Raw genomic sequence first — 14,313 nt, 5'->3', positions numbered from 1 at the left:
AATCCCACCTGCTGCTGAACAAAAGAGGTTAAGTCTAAACACTGTTCTCATAATACACTGATTTCACCTGTACTCAAATTTAAATAATGACAATAAGCAAAATATTAAAACAGACTCATAGAAACCAAAGGGAAAACAGAGATTAAGGAAAAATGCAAAATTTGTGTGCCAATTAAAACAGAAATATTAGTCAGAAAAAAACAGTGCTTCTTCCCCTTTGCATGTAGGTTCCCTATCATCACCAAGACACCTGATGAGCTGTTTACAGCAGCAAGAACAGAAATTAAGCAAGATCTATCCTGCTGAACTCTCTTGCACTAGTCTCAATTTCTCATCTTTGCTTCTAGTACAACAGACCACTGCTGGAGTGAAAAAATCACACAAAACCAAACAACATAAAGCAACCCACTTTGTCCGATTCATATTGGTACTTTCAAGGCTGTAACAGCACCACCCTGTCCTGCAAAAATAGCAAACTGACAAAAGTGAGATAAGGACTTTCTCCAGACACATGGAGGAGACATATAGAAGAATAGGACCTCCAGTGTTTAATACCCCATGACAATCATTACAGCTGCATACAAAAAGTACAGGCTGATTATTAGAAATAAATGTGACTATTCACCAGACTTGGTCAACAGAAATGTTTCCATTATTCCACTGTCATTGGTGGTCTTTAAATGAATGTTTTCCCTCAGCTTGCCTCGCTGTATCATGTAAGATTCTGAAACACTGTTTCCAGACTCTAGAAGTCAGATAAAGTACTCAAGTGTATCGACGAGAAAATAACTAATTTCTAAATGTTTTCAGATTTCCAGTATAAAGCATTTTTTAACAGTGGATAAGAAAACTTCTTTTCAAGAATGGTGTTTTCAAAACTAAATACTGCCCCTTTCAGAACAGTAAACATGGAGCTAAGGAGTTGCCTTCACAGAATCACAAAATGTTAGGGATTGGAAGGGACCTCAAGAGATCATCTAGTCCAATCCCACTGCTGAAGCAGGAACACTTAGATGAGGCTACACAGGAAGGTGTCCAGGCGGGATTTGAATGTCTCTGGAGTAGGAGGCTCCACAACCCCACTGGGCAGCCTGTTCCAGTGTTCTATTACCCTTACTGAGAAGAAGTTTCTTCTCAAATTTAAGTGGAACCTCTTGTGTTCCAGTTTGAACCCATTACCCCTTGTCCTACCATTGGTTGTCAGCGAGAAGAGCCTGGCTCCATCCTCATGACACTCACCCTTTATATATTTGCAAACATTAATAAGGTCACCCCTCACTCTCTTCTTCTCTAAGCTAAAGAGACCCAGCTCCCTCAGCCTTTCCTCATAAGGGAGATGCTCTACTCCCTTAATCATCTTCATTGGCCTGCACTGGAGTCTCTCCAGCAGTTCCCTGTCCTTCTTGAACTGAGGGGCCCAGAACTGGACACAATATTCCAGATGTGGTCTCAGCAGGGCAGAGTAGAGGGGAAGGAGAACCTCTCTTGACCCACTAACCACCCCCCGTCTAGTACACCCAGGATGCCATTGGCCTTCCTGGCCACAAGGGTACAGAGCTGGCTCATGGTCATCCTGCTGTCCACCAGGACCCCCAGGTCCCTTTCCCCTACACTGCTATCTAATAGGTCATTCCCCAACTTCTACTGGAACCTGAGGTTGTTCCTACCCAGATGCAAGACTCTACACTTTCCCTTGTTATATTTCATTAATGTTTTCCCCGCCCAACTCTCCAGCCTGTCCAGATCTTGCTGGATGGCAGCACAGCCTTCTGGCCTTTCAGCCACTCCTCCCAGTTTGGTGTCAACAGCAAACTTGCTGATAGTACACTCTATTCCCTCATCCAAATAATTGATTAATATATTGAATAATACAGGCCCCAGTACTGACCCTTGAGGCACTTCACTAGATACAGGCCTCCAACTAATCTCTGCCCCACTGACCACGACTCTCCGGGTTCTTTCCTTCAGCCAGTTCGCAGTCCACCTCACTACTCGATCATCTGGACCGCATTCCCTCAGTTTAGCTGTGAGGATGCTGTGGGAGACTGTGTCGAATGCTTTATTGAAGTCAAGGTAGACCACATCCACCGCCCTGCCATCATCCATCCACCTTGTTATGTCCTCATAAAAGCCAATGAGGTTGGTCAAGCACGACTTCCCCTTGGTGAAACCATGCTGACTGCCCCTAATGACCCTCTTATCCTTGATACCTTCAATCCTTTCACATTGAAGTTTAAGAATCAATGTACCTCAAATTAAAAATTGCCTTTGTTGCCAAGAAAAGGTCTCGTTGATTTCACAGTTCACACTGTCTATTTACTATGCCTGCTGGAGCACATGGACATTGAAACATATCATACACATCAGTTCTATACATCTTTCATAAGGTGAACTAATACTACACAAACACTAGGCTCATCTCTGAGGTCAAGCACATGCAGGCAACCAACCAACCAAACCAGCTTCCTAGAGACACAAGAGACAACTTTATTTCAGTAACTGAATTAATCATATTGAAGTCAAATGTGGCTTAGCAAAACCTAGAAATATTTTTAAAATTTCAGTCATTAAATAATCCAAGTTTCCTATAGTTCCACTGCATAGTTATTGGCTAGTTAGTCAAATTGATGCCACACATGGTATGCTGTCAACTACGTTTAAAGATTACCTTCATTCATCATTGATGGAAGCCTGTTACGAATACAGCATGACCTGTGGCAAAGGCAGGAATAGTCTGAGAGGAGTCCTCCAAGTAATGCAATCCAGTGCCAGGTAGTGGTCACTGACACATCACAGGTACGCTGCTTGGCTTAACATAAGCCAGGTCTATACAGTAAAATTAACAGAGGAAAACCAAATACCTGCAAGGAAACTGTTAGGGGAAAGAGGTCTTGCTGTTGACAGAGGCAGTGTTGGTAACAAATGCAAAGAAACAAGAATCAGACCAGAAGTGGTGAAACAAAAATTCACAGGTAGATGCAGCTGAAGAGCTCGGTTCATATGCTCTAAGGTTCGCTAGAGGGCTCAGGCTGGTACAAGGGTTTTGTTACAAATGATGATGCAAATAACAGACAGCCTGCAAACCCTTCAGAAACTTACATCTTTCACCATGTTGTCTACATGAATGTGGAACTGTACTCAACAATTAGGCAATCTGTCCAATCTAGTGTTCACAGCAGAAGGAAGTCAGGAGACAGGGTTGCCTTCCAAACCAGAAGTCCTATAACATGAAAGCTAGCAAAACCTAGAAATAAATGTAGATCTTTGCTCTTCTAGAAACTCAATGATTGGAAGGCACTTATCTCCTGATAACCACAGGTACATCACCACACTTGGTCCTCTAAAATAAAGCATACCTGTCTTTCAGTTCTTGAAATCATGTCCCAAGGGCAAGCAAAGTCTGCTTGCTTTTGTAAACAGATGCCTTGAACTAACACCATCAGCACCAAGTAAATATCTACTTCGGCTGTCACTGACAGATTTGAGTTTGCTATGGGGATATTTTGTACCTGAAGCATGGGATGGGTGTCTTTTATTAATAAAATTAAAACCTACATCTCTAACCACTTTCAGATCTTTGAAACAGTAACAGGACTGTCTAGTGATCCAAGCAAAAACAGCCTGATTAGCTATCTTTTTCTCATTACTTCAGAGGAACATTGAGCAAAGAATATAACCTTTCACTGCCTCTTAAGAGTAAAGGAGAAGGATTACTCAGCAGCTCAAAAAAGATAAGTGCTTTAAGAAGATTTTGAGAAGTGACTTTCAAGTTTAAAAACCAGAGGAATTAAATACCATTTACTAAAGCAGGAAGAAACATGGAGATTCCCACATGAAGCAACATTTATCTTTCAAGCTCTTTGAAAAGCAGTTCAGAAAATATAGCTGCAGATCTAAATTACTTGGACGTTTTGCTTCCCCTGTTGTGGTTTCAATGTAAAATCAGGGAGGAAGAAACAAACTACATACAGCAAAACAGAATGTGTGGTTCACTTGCCATACAATGAACTTCCTCAGCTCTTCAAAGAGGAATTGATGGAGAATAGAATGCAAAGGAAGAGTTAAAGATGAAGACTATAGATCTGGAAAAAACAATCTATGATGAGACACAAGCAGGACTTCTTGCTCTCATGAAACAAAGCAGGACATAATAGAGATTGCTTGGGGGTCCCTGTAGAGTAGGAAAATTCAACTGGTAGAGTAAGAAAAGGAAAGCCTAAGAGCGAAAAAAAGAAAGAAACTAATGAAGGTGACTTTTTTTCAGGGAAAACTGGCTGCTTTAAAAAAAGATGTCTAGAGAAATTATTTAAAGAAAAAAAAAAAAAACAAATGGAAAGGGAAGAGTTTCTTGTATAACTCTTGTGAGATATTTTTTGGTGACCATCCCACCAAGAAAGGGTAGGACAACATGGAACTTGGAAAATGGAAAGCCATGCAGATAGATTTACATTGGTTTGGGAACTCGGGACTCTTTGTCTGTTATAATTTCCTCCTCTTGGTTCTTCCTAGAAGACCCCTTCTCTGCTTCACAGTTCTTTTCACTTTGCCTTCTGTATTTGGAATAGAGAACAATTTCAAAAAGCTCCTGTTCAAAATGAAGCCTCTTCCTCTCTTTCATATTTCTCTATGGATTCCTGGTCCCAGAAAGTACTTTTACCATGGCTCTCTTACCCTAATCTACAACCATATTCACCTGAAATACTGTCCTGAAACAGGAGAAACTTCACAGTGTAGGATCTAGCCCCTCTTCCATCCCAAGTGGTTGTGAGGGAAGTAAGTTGGAAATCTTTCTAGAGTTGTAGTTCTTATCTCTTGCTCTTCATCTCTTATGGCACCAAATAGCTCAGCAACAGCTGTCTACATAATTTATATGCTCTTCATAGCTGCCTCTACTGCTATCAGTAGTGTCCCAGGTGCTACAAAATTCAAGTCTTGCCTGTCCTGCCACTTTCTCCATTTCTGGGAAATATATCAGCAAGAGCCTTTTTAACACTCAGAGCCACTGTTACTTGGCAAAACTTTGTGAGACAGAGCAGAAGCACTGGAGAGATCCAAACACTCTGCTGTATGAAAGAGAATCACTTTATTTATATTTGGAAGGTTTCATTTACAGGCTTTTAAGCCAGCCATTTAGGTTTTTATTTTACAAGGAGACATGCTCCTGTCTGCTAGTTAGTATGTCTCTTCTCTTGCCAGAGCCATTATCCCATTCCCCTGATGGTATTTTGTCCACCTGGATATAAATACATATAAACAATACTCTGCACACCGTCCTCAAGTACAAACAACATGCTAGATGTTCTTAGAACTTTGCCTTCAACCCTTCACAACTTCAGCTGCACTTTCTTCAAAGTAAAGCGACAATCTTCATTCACGTAAGGTTAGAGTCAATATTAAATGCAATGCAAAGCTGGTTTGGGGATAATGACACATTTGAGAAACCAAAGAACTGCTCAAAATAAAGCTAGTTGAACACCCTGGGCAGAACACTTACACTGAACTGTACACAGAATTAGGGGTAAAAGACAGCAACACACACAGAGAAAGGAAAATACATTTTCAAAAGCATTCTTGAATTATTCAGCCTTTAGAAGTGAGCAAATCCAAACAGAAAGTCTCCTTGCTTGTGCTCAGCATGAGTTTTGAGTACAACTGCAATCACCATATAAAGCATTTTTCAACATACTGCCACAAGGCACCTGGGGAGACCAAACTGCAAAAGACTAGGAATTTGGGTTAGTAACACCAGTGTATGCAATGTTGTCTCTCAGGCTTTCCCTTTCTACACCCATATTCATTTGGAAATTAGTAATGATTACCTAGAGGCTATAGAGAACTCTGCAACCTCTGAATATAGATAAAATTATAAATCAGAAATTACTATTTGTCTAGCTTTGTCACAACACTTTCTTTCCAATGAGTCCTTCCCACCAATGTCCTAATCCCAGGATTCTTTCAACATCAAGCCCTGCCTCTCTCAATCCTTCAGGTCGAATGACTTTAGTTAGGACTGAACCTGAAGGACAATCAATACAGGAAAATTTGCAGAGCCTTCTGCTCTCTAAAATTTGAGCCAATCCCTGTTCCCCAGGACAAGTCACAAGATTCTGAGTTAAGTCTCCTTCAGACCTGCTGGGTGTGGCATTTCAGCTCTCTGTTCAGTGTACCACCTCAGTGTTCCTTTGCAGACTTTCCACCCCGAAGAGGGCCGCAGACTTCTTCTCCCTTAGCCTACCACCTTCTCAAGGCTCCCGCATTTTCGCTTATTCCACCCAAGCTCCTTCTCCAGCCTAGCCCTGCTTCCTTCCACATACAGATAATACAGCTCTTGTGGTCCTATGCCTGCATAAGGTTTATATACTCTGTCATATCCTTATTATGAGTATACACAGAACAGTCCAGGAGATTATAAATCATTTAACTGTCTGCAGCAAAGACAGCTCTACTTTAACAATATTAGTGTAGAAACTAAAGCTCAGTTCACAGAGTTCAGCTGATTCTAAAGACATGCCGTGACCTGGCCTCAGAAATAGAATTGGCTTTTCACTGGTTAATGCAGTTTGTTTCCTTTTTTGCATTCGTAACAGAGACTATGGAAATAAACACCCTAGCTATTAGTCACTTCCACCTTCAGAAATATCAGTCATTAAAACAATGTGACAGTTTGCATTAGAAAAGAGAACTCCGACAGTAAAAGTAAAAAGTGCTTTCAAAACAACTTAAATATGAAAAATTTTCCTGTTATGCCTTTTGAAACAAAGATTAATGCAAACTTCAAATCTTTTAAACCGATGTTATTACTTCAGTGTTACCATAATATCACATCATATTCACATCACTGCGAAGAAATGCTAAGCTTAATTACTACTTTTGTCTATTTAAAGGCTTATTGGAGAACACATTTATGATCTAGTCTGCCTCATCTCCTTGGAACTATTCCCAGAACATGCCTGTGTGTTTAATATTCTTGATTTTAAAAGCTTTTCAACAATAGGATTTTTTCATCCCTCCTCAACAGGCATTTTAACAGCCTCGTACTTCCATCAAAATGCAGTTCATGACCTACTGGGGATCCCACATTTCCTATCTCTTCTTTCTTCCACGGGAAGCACGGAGGTCAGATGCCTCTTGTTTAACTATGCTTGCAGTCACAGCAAAAGCAGCAGGGCTCTGCCCAAGGATCATGCCTTATTTTACAAACTCTAGCCTTCAAGGTTTATTTTTTGACAGCAATTAATGCAAGTGCTTGGAATATCAGAAGAAACAGTTTAATAGAGCCTAAAGAGGAAATGCTTTCAAATTCAGGCTGAGAAGGAAAAGTGAGGTAGGGGCTGAAAGACAGCTGAAGCACAGCCCGTAACTGTGGCAAAAGACAACTCACAGAAACACATGACTTTCCCAAAAACACCTGTGCAATTGAGGAAAGCATCCAGAATCTTTCACCGGATAACAACATCCTGCCTCATTATAAACACACCAAAGAAAGTATATCACTGAACCAGAGGCAGTGACCCATGAGACAGATTTGATGTTTTCTTCCCCCAAGAAACATACCTCGGTCATTCAGTTTCATCTGAGAGGCTACAAGTAGCAGCAGAAACAGTCCCTGGAAGGCAGCTTTAGAAGACCAGGAGAGATAAGGAGTTGACCATCCTCAGAGCAAAAAAGATTTTCACTGTATCTGACTCAAACCTCTTGTTTCCACTTATATTTGTTGTCCCTCATCCAGCCACCACATACCAATGTGACAAGCCTAGCTCTGTCTTCTTGATAACCGCCTCTTAGGTACTAGAAGGTTCTCCAAGCTGAACAAGCCCAGTTTCCTCAGCATATGATCCTCATACTGTATTAAAGGCCCTGATCAGGCTCACCTGCTGCCTCCACCCTCACTCTCTACCCATGATCCCAGGGGCTCCATTTAAGCTCTGCCTTTGGCCTTCAGTCTCTGTCCAAACAATGCTGTAAGTGTGCCTGTCTCCAGTTATGTCTGCCTATGGTCATGGACTCTGTTGATCCATGATGTGATTTCCTCACTTGACCTCAGAGCTGCCACACCACTATAGACCTCAGTGATAACTGGACTTTGTCTGACCCTAATTACCATCGCAAGGCCTGATCCTGGTCTGCTGATTCACATCTCAACTTGATCTTGTACTTGCCTTAGCATCACAAACCTGCCTGGTGATCTAGACTCTTGCTTAGCACTGGCTGCCTTAATCTATACCATGGGATGGGGCCCTGGCTGGTGGGGCACCTACTTTGCCAGCTGGGTTACCACACCAGGCTCCCAGCTCCCCATCTCTTAACCAGGGGCCAGCTGTTCCATTACGTGCTCCAGCCTCTAACAGTCCTAGTGGCCCTCCGTGGGACTAACTCCAATTTATCCATGCCTTTCTTGTCTCTCAGGGCAGAAAACTGGATGCAGTATTCTAGACTCTCTAACAAATGCCAAGTATGGGGAGATAATCACTTCCGTTGGTATACTGGCTGCAGTCTTATTAATATAACCCTGCATATTGTCGGCCACCTTTGCTTCCACAGCATGCTGCTGGCTCATGTCTAGCTTATTTGAAGCATTCTCCTATCTTTTTATGCATCAATAAATGCAGTGGCATTTTTTCAGGTATCAGTCACTTGCAATACTGAAACATGATAAAAGTGAAAAACTGAGATTGGTTTTCAATTGTCAAGCCCAAGTGCAACAGGAATGTTAACATCTTGGTTCTAAAATAACCAGTCTTTTCTGATCAAGGCCCAACCAACTCCACACCAGCTCTCACAGAGTAATACTGAGGCAAAGTCTTGGATTCCCTAGTGCAAAATTGCTCATTTCACATGTGCCACAAATGTGGAAGTAACTCCTCCAACCAGTGCTGCAGTCTCAAGTGTTGTTTTGCTATTTCATTTTGAGCTGTTCCCATATTTCACTTTTTTATTGCAATGATTTAGTTTGTGTATTTGGAGAAGGAAGGGTTAAACATTAAAAATACATGGTTGTGCTGAAAATACCCTCATGGACAGGCTAAGGTTTAGCATGTTTTGGTAGAACATAACTTAAAATAGCATGGAAAGCAAAGACGGTGGTGTATGTGTCTCTGATGGCTATTTTCTGTTAAAATAACCACAAGAACTAAGATAACACTGACATTCCCAGTTAATCCTCTACCCTCCTCAAGAGAGATGAACAGGATCATTGTAACCTTAGGGCTTTCTCTGAATAACGCAAATGATGCTGCATTAGTTATATTCTGAACCCAAGGTCTTCTCATGTGGCTTTATTCATGAGAATTCATTTTAAAGAAAGTGTGGATGCCCCAAACCAAATTTGATGTAAGCTCTACAGCCCTGTCACAGAAAAGGCCTTGCCTGTAGAAGCTGCAATTTGAAAAGCACAGGCCTAAAAATATGAAAGGCAGAAGCTACATTTGCTCTATCAGTTTTCATTCTTGGAGCTCAGAAAAAAAAAATCAAAACGGAAGCCAAGGGCACAGAACTATGAGGTCTCGTTTTTCCCTTGGTGTTGTCAACCACATGCACATCACAATGATAATTCTTCCTTTGATATTTTTTAAATTATTGAGTGCTAACTATGGCCCCATATTCTATGCTGATATACTTAATAAATGCATTTATTCAGTGGCTATTATTCTTTGCCATTATACACCCTGTCTATAAAGAACTTAGAATCATAGAATCATTTCGGTTGGAAGAGACCCTCAGGACCATCAAGTCCAACCTAACATAACTCTAGCACTAAACCATGTCCCTAAGAACCTTGTCTAAACTCCTTTTAAACACCTCCAGGGATGGTGGCTCCACCATTCCCATGGGCAAGCCTGTTCCAATGCCTGACAACCTTTTCCGTAAAGAATTTTTTTCCAATATCCAACTAAACCTCCCCTGGCACAGCTTGAGGCCATTTCCTCTTGTCCTATCACTTGCTGCTTGGGAGAAGAGAACAACATGCTCCATGCTACAACCTCCTTTCAGGTAGCTGAGGACAGCAAGAAGGTCTCCCCTCAGCCTCCTTTTCTCCAGGCTAAACAGCCCCAGTTCCCTCAACCACTCCTCGTAAGACTCATGCTCCAGGCCACTCACCAGTTTCATCACCCTCTTCTGCACTCTCTCTAGTACCTCAAAGTCTTTCTTATGATGAGGGGCCCAAAACCAAACACAGTATTCAAGGTGGGGCCTCACCAGCGCTGAGTACAGTGGCACAATCACCTCTCTAGTCTTGCTGGCCACACTATTCCTGATACAAGCCAGGATGCTGTTGGCGTTTTTGGCCACCTGGATGCACTGCTGGCTCATATTCAGCTGGCTGTCAATCAACACACCGAGGACCCTTCCTGCTAGGCAGCTTCCCAGCCACTCTTCCCCAAGCCTGTAGTGCTGCCTGGGGCTGTTGTGACCCAAGTGCAGGACCCAGCACTTGGCCTTGTTAAGCCTCATACAATTGGCCTCAGCCCAATGATCCAGCTGGTCCAGATCCCTCTGTACGGCCTTCCTACCCTCCAGCAGATGAACACTCCCACCCAACTTAGTGTCGTCTGCAAACTTGCTAAGGGTGCACTCAATCCCCTCATCCAGATCATTGATAAAGAGATTAAACAGAACTGGCCCAAAAACTGAGCCCTGGGGAACACCACTCATGGTCGGCCGCCAACTGGATTTGGCTCCATTCACAACTCTTTGGGCCTGGCCATCCAGCCAGTTCTTTATCTATTGCAGAGTACACCCATCCACGCCATGAGCTGCCACTTTCTCCAGGAGAATGCGATGGGATATGGTGTCAAAGGCCTTACTGAAGTCTAAGTAGGCAACATCCACAGCCTTTTCCCCATCTATTAGGCGGGTCACCTTGTCATCGAAGGAGATCAGGTTGGTCAAACAGGACCTGCCTTTCACAAACTCACGTTGACTGGGCCTGATCATACGGTTCTCTTGTACGTGCCGTGTGATGTTACTCAAGATCATCTGCTCCATGACCTTCTTTGGCACTGAGGTTAGACTGATAGGTCTGTAGTTCCCCAGATCCTCCTTCCAGCCTTTCTTGTAGATGGACGTCATGTTAGCCAACTTCCAGTCAACTTGGACCTCCCCAGTTAGCCAAGATTGCTGATAGATAATGGAAAGTGGCTTAGTGATCACCTCCATCAGCTCCCTCAGCACCCTTGGGTGTATCCTATCTGGCCCCATAGACTTGTGGGTGTCCAAGTGGTGTAGTAGGTCGCTAACCATTTCCCTTTGGATTTTTGGGACTTTATTCTGCTCCCCATACCCGTCTTCTGGTTCAAGGGGGTGAGTACCTGGTGCACAACAGTTCTGACTACTAAAGACTGAGGCAAAGAAAGCATTTAGTACCTCAGCCTTTCCCTCATCTTCTGTCACTATGTTTCCCTCTGCATTCATCAGGGGATGGAGATTCTCCTTAGCCCTTCTCTTGTTGCTAATATATTTATAGAAACATTTCTTGTCACCTTCACAGTGGTGGTCAGGCTCAGCTCTAGTTGGGCTTTGGCCCTTCTAATTTTCTCCTTGCATAACCTCACAGAATTCTTGTATTCCTCTTGAGAAGCCTGCCCCTCCTTCCAAAGGTTATAAATTCTCTTTTTATTCCTAAGTTCCAGCCACAGCTCTCTATTCAGCCAGGCCAGCCTTCTTTCCTGCCAGCTCACCTTTCAGCACATGGGGACAGCCTGCTCCTGCACCTCTAAGAGTACCTTCTTGAAGAGAGACCAGCCTTCATCTGTCAACTTCATCAGATATCTTCAGATAGACTTCAAATATACTTAATCTATCAACTTAACAAACAAACCATTAAAACTACCTCTGTCACCTGTTATTACTTTGCTACAGTAATAGGTTAAATTTTGGCATCCACAGGTAAAGTTTAGACCCATCCAGAAGTAACAGCCCAAACAAGCCACATGATTTGACTCTCATGGCTATTCTGAATAATGTCCAAATTTTTCTAGGTCAAATCCCGGATGACTTACCCCAAAGTCAATTCAGCCAGGCAGGAAAATCAGGTGCCCCCATTCTTAGCCCTATGTTACAAACTACAAAACCAAGCAGACTAAAAGCATACGGGGAAAGAAAAAAAAAAGATGATAAAAGGACTAAGTAAAGAACGGCAGCTTTATTTACCCTTGTAGTCTATGTTTTCCCCTACCACAGCATCCCCATATCACAGGTGCTCCTCTTGGCCCATCCGAAATTTCTGGAACTGATAGGCCTTTTTGAGTGAGGCACGGTTCACAGAGCTCCCACCTCCCATCAGGAGCACGGTGACAAGCAAGATCCAAGATCTGGCAAGAAAAGTTTCCAAAAGCTTGAGCAGAAAAAGGCAAAGCTGGAATCAAGTTTTGCGTAAGAAGGGGGAAGGCAGGGACTACTGGCACCACCTCTATGGGCGGCAGCCGAGGAGAGCTGTCAGCCTATCGGCCACCTATGATATTGCTCCTCCATCGCCCCCCGGACCGCGGCCTCCCTCCTGGAGTCCCACTGTGCTCTGCCCCCCGCGGGGACTTCTTCGCGCCAACCAAGGCTCGGCTCGGCTCTGCGCGGCTCTGCGCCCTCACGCTGCTGCACCCTGCGGCACTGTGCAAGGGAAGAAGAAAGGAGGCCCCCACGCCCGCAAGCAACGTTGTTGCGGGCGCATTTCACCGGTGGCGGGGAGAAATCCCAAACCGACGCCATCCGCTCCTGTCAGGAATGGGCACCGCGGACTCTTCGGCGGGGAGCAGGACCCGCGCATGCAGACGCCACTGGGATCGTCTCGTCCCTCTGAACAAACTTTCCCGTTTCCGCAAAAATTATACAGACCATGGCGGAGGAGAGGAGGTTACTGTTTTCAACACACACTCCTTACCCCTACGATTCTCCCGCTCCCCCACCCTGCCAACACCCACAGGGACCCCGTCACACCCCAGAGCTTCCAACCGCCAGGCCGGCGGCCCCCGGTCCCGAAGACCGGTACCCCCCGGCACCGGCTGCCCTTCGCCGCCCCGCTCCTGCCATCTCTCACGGCCGGGAAGCGCCCGCAAATTTCCACTGACCCCGCGGCGCCAAGTCTCACCCGCGCGACCCTGGGCTGGGCTGGGCTAGGCCGGGCCGGGTGGGCCGGATGGAGCCGAGTGGTGGGGGAGCCGCAGAGGCACGGCAGGACACGGCTCCAGCTCCTGCCAGCGGAAACGGGAGGAGGGGCTCGGACCGGCGCTACCGAGCAGGGAGGAGCTGGGGGCGCTGCCCATGGGAGGCTCCAGCCCAGCAGCGGAGGGAAAGCAGCGCCGCCGGCCCAGTTCTTCAGCGCAACTCCCGCCACCCGGAGCCGGCCTGGCCGAATCCGGAGCAAGAGGCCGCCGTCCTGCGCCCGATCCTCTGTCTGATAGGTCTGATGGTGCCTGCTCGCCAGGGGTTCGCCCCGCTCCCTGTGAGCCCACTCAACCCACCGCAGCCCCCCGGACGGAACCTTCCTCGGGGGGGACGCCATGGGCATTCCTCTCCTGCACCTTCACGAAACTGGGGTCCTGCGCCGAGACTGGGGGCACTTAATGCCTCCCTCCCTGGGCCGCCTCCCCTGCCCTGAGGGGCCTGTGGCTGAAGTCTCCTCTGGGTTCACATAGACAGGGGCAGTAGCTGGGATGAATGTAACCCACTAGCACCTAGACGGCTGCTGCTGCAAATGGAAAACCCATGGCTAAGCTGCTCGTTGGTCCTAAGCCCACGACTGCCAATATATTGCTGTGGCTTCTAGCACAGAGAGTAAGCTTGTGTGACTGCTTTTCTGAGCTCTTTGCTTTGGCAGCAGCAGAATGCAGGCTGCATAGAACATTGTCTGTACTGTTGTATAAGAAAAGGCCATAAGGGAGATCCTCTTGAGATCCTACAGAAAGTCCCTACCTGCTTTCTGCTGGGTGCCAGTGGAAGGGCAACAAAAAGTTAATGGAGCCAACTTCAAACACGAGCTCCAGCAGAGGTGTCTCTTGAGTCTTAACAGAGCTTGAGAAAGTTCTGGTGAGGACTGCTAAGCAAAGTGTGTGAGGTGATGTGGTGTAGAATTGGGGCAGAGACACCTACAGAAATAGACCAGTGCAGTCATGGACATGGGCCTGCTGGGCGGAACTGTATTTCACAGTGTGTGAAGAGCAACTCAAGGTTCTACCATAAATATTTCTGTAAAAGGAAGATCTGTTTCATGTTCTTAGGTCCCCTGTGTATCTTCATTTCCTTCCTTGTTTTCATGCTTCTCAAATCAAGGGCATGTTCACATCAAATATATTCTCTCATACCTTCTACTCTGTCCTATAT

At 45.0% G+C, this 14,313-nt stretch overlaps 1 protein-coding gene across 4 annotated transcripts in view; it reads right to left on the bottom strand.

Annotated features, from left to right (window-relative positions):
• The window catches only part of TSPAN9 (tetraspanin 9), a 157,378-nt gene extending 144,149 nt beyond the window's left edge, over positions 1-13,229 (bottom strand). Inside the window, exons 1-2 of one of the 4 annotated variants that reach the window (XM_082043729.1) lie at positions 13,082-13,191; positions 12,151-12,311 (exon numbers count right to left, since the gene is read on the bottom strand). The gene's annotated coding sequence lies outside the window, so the exon portion shown is untranslated. Of the gene's footprint in view, positions 1-12,150; positions 12,321-13,061 lie in introns of those variants that run through there. The other 3 variants (XM_082043728.1, XM_082043730.1, XM_082043731.1) reach the window with 3 other exon arrangements.
• Positions 13,230-14,313: the final 1,084 nt, after the last annotated feature.

This window comes from Streptopelia decaocto (genome assembly GCF_964273445.1).
Source record: "Streptopelia decaocto genome assembly, chromosome: 1".
Classification (NCBI taxonomy): domain Eukaryota; kingdom Metazoa; phylum Chordata; class Aves; order Columbiformes; family Columbidae; genus Streptopelia; species Streptopelia decaocto.
The sequence above is the reverse complement of the archived record's forward strand: the minus strand, read 5'-3'. Positions and strand labels throughout refer to the sequence as shown.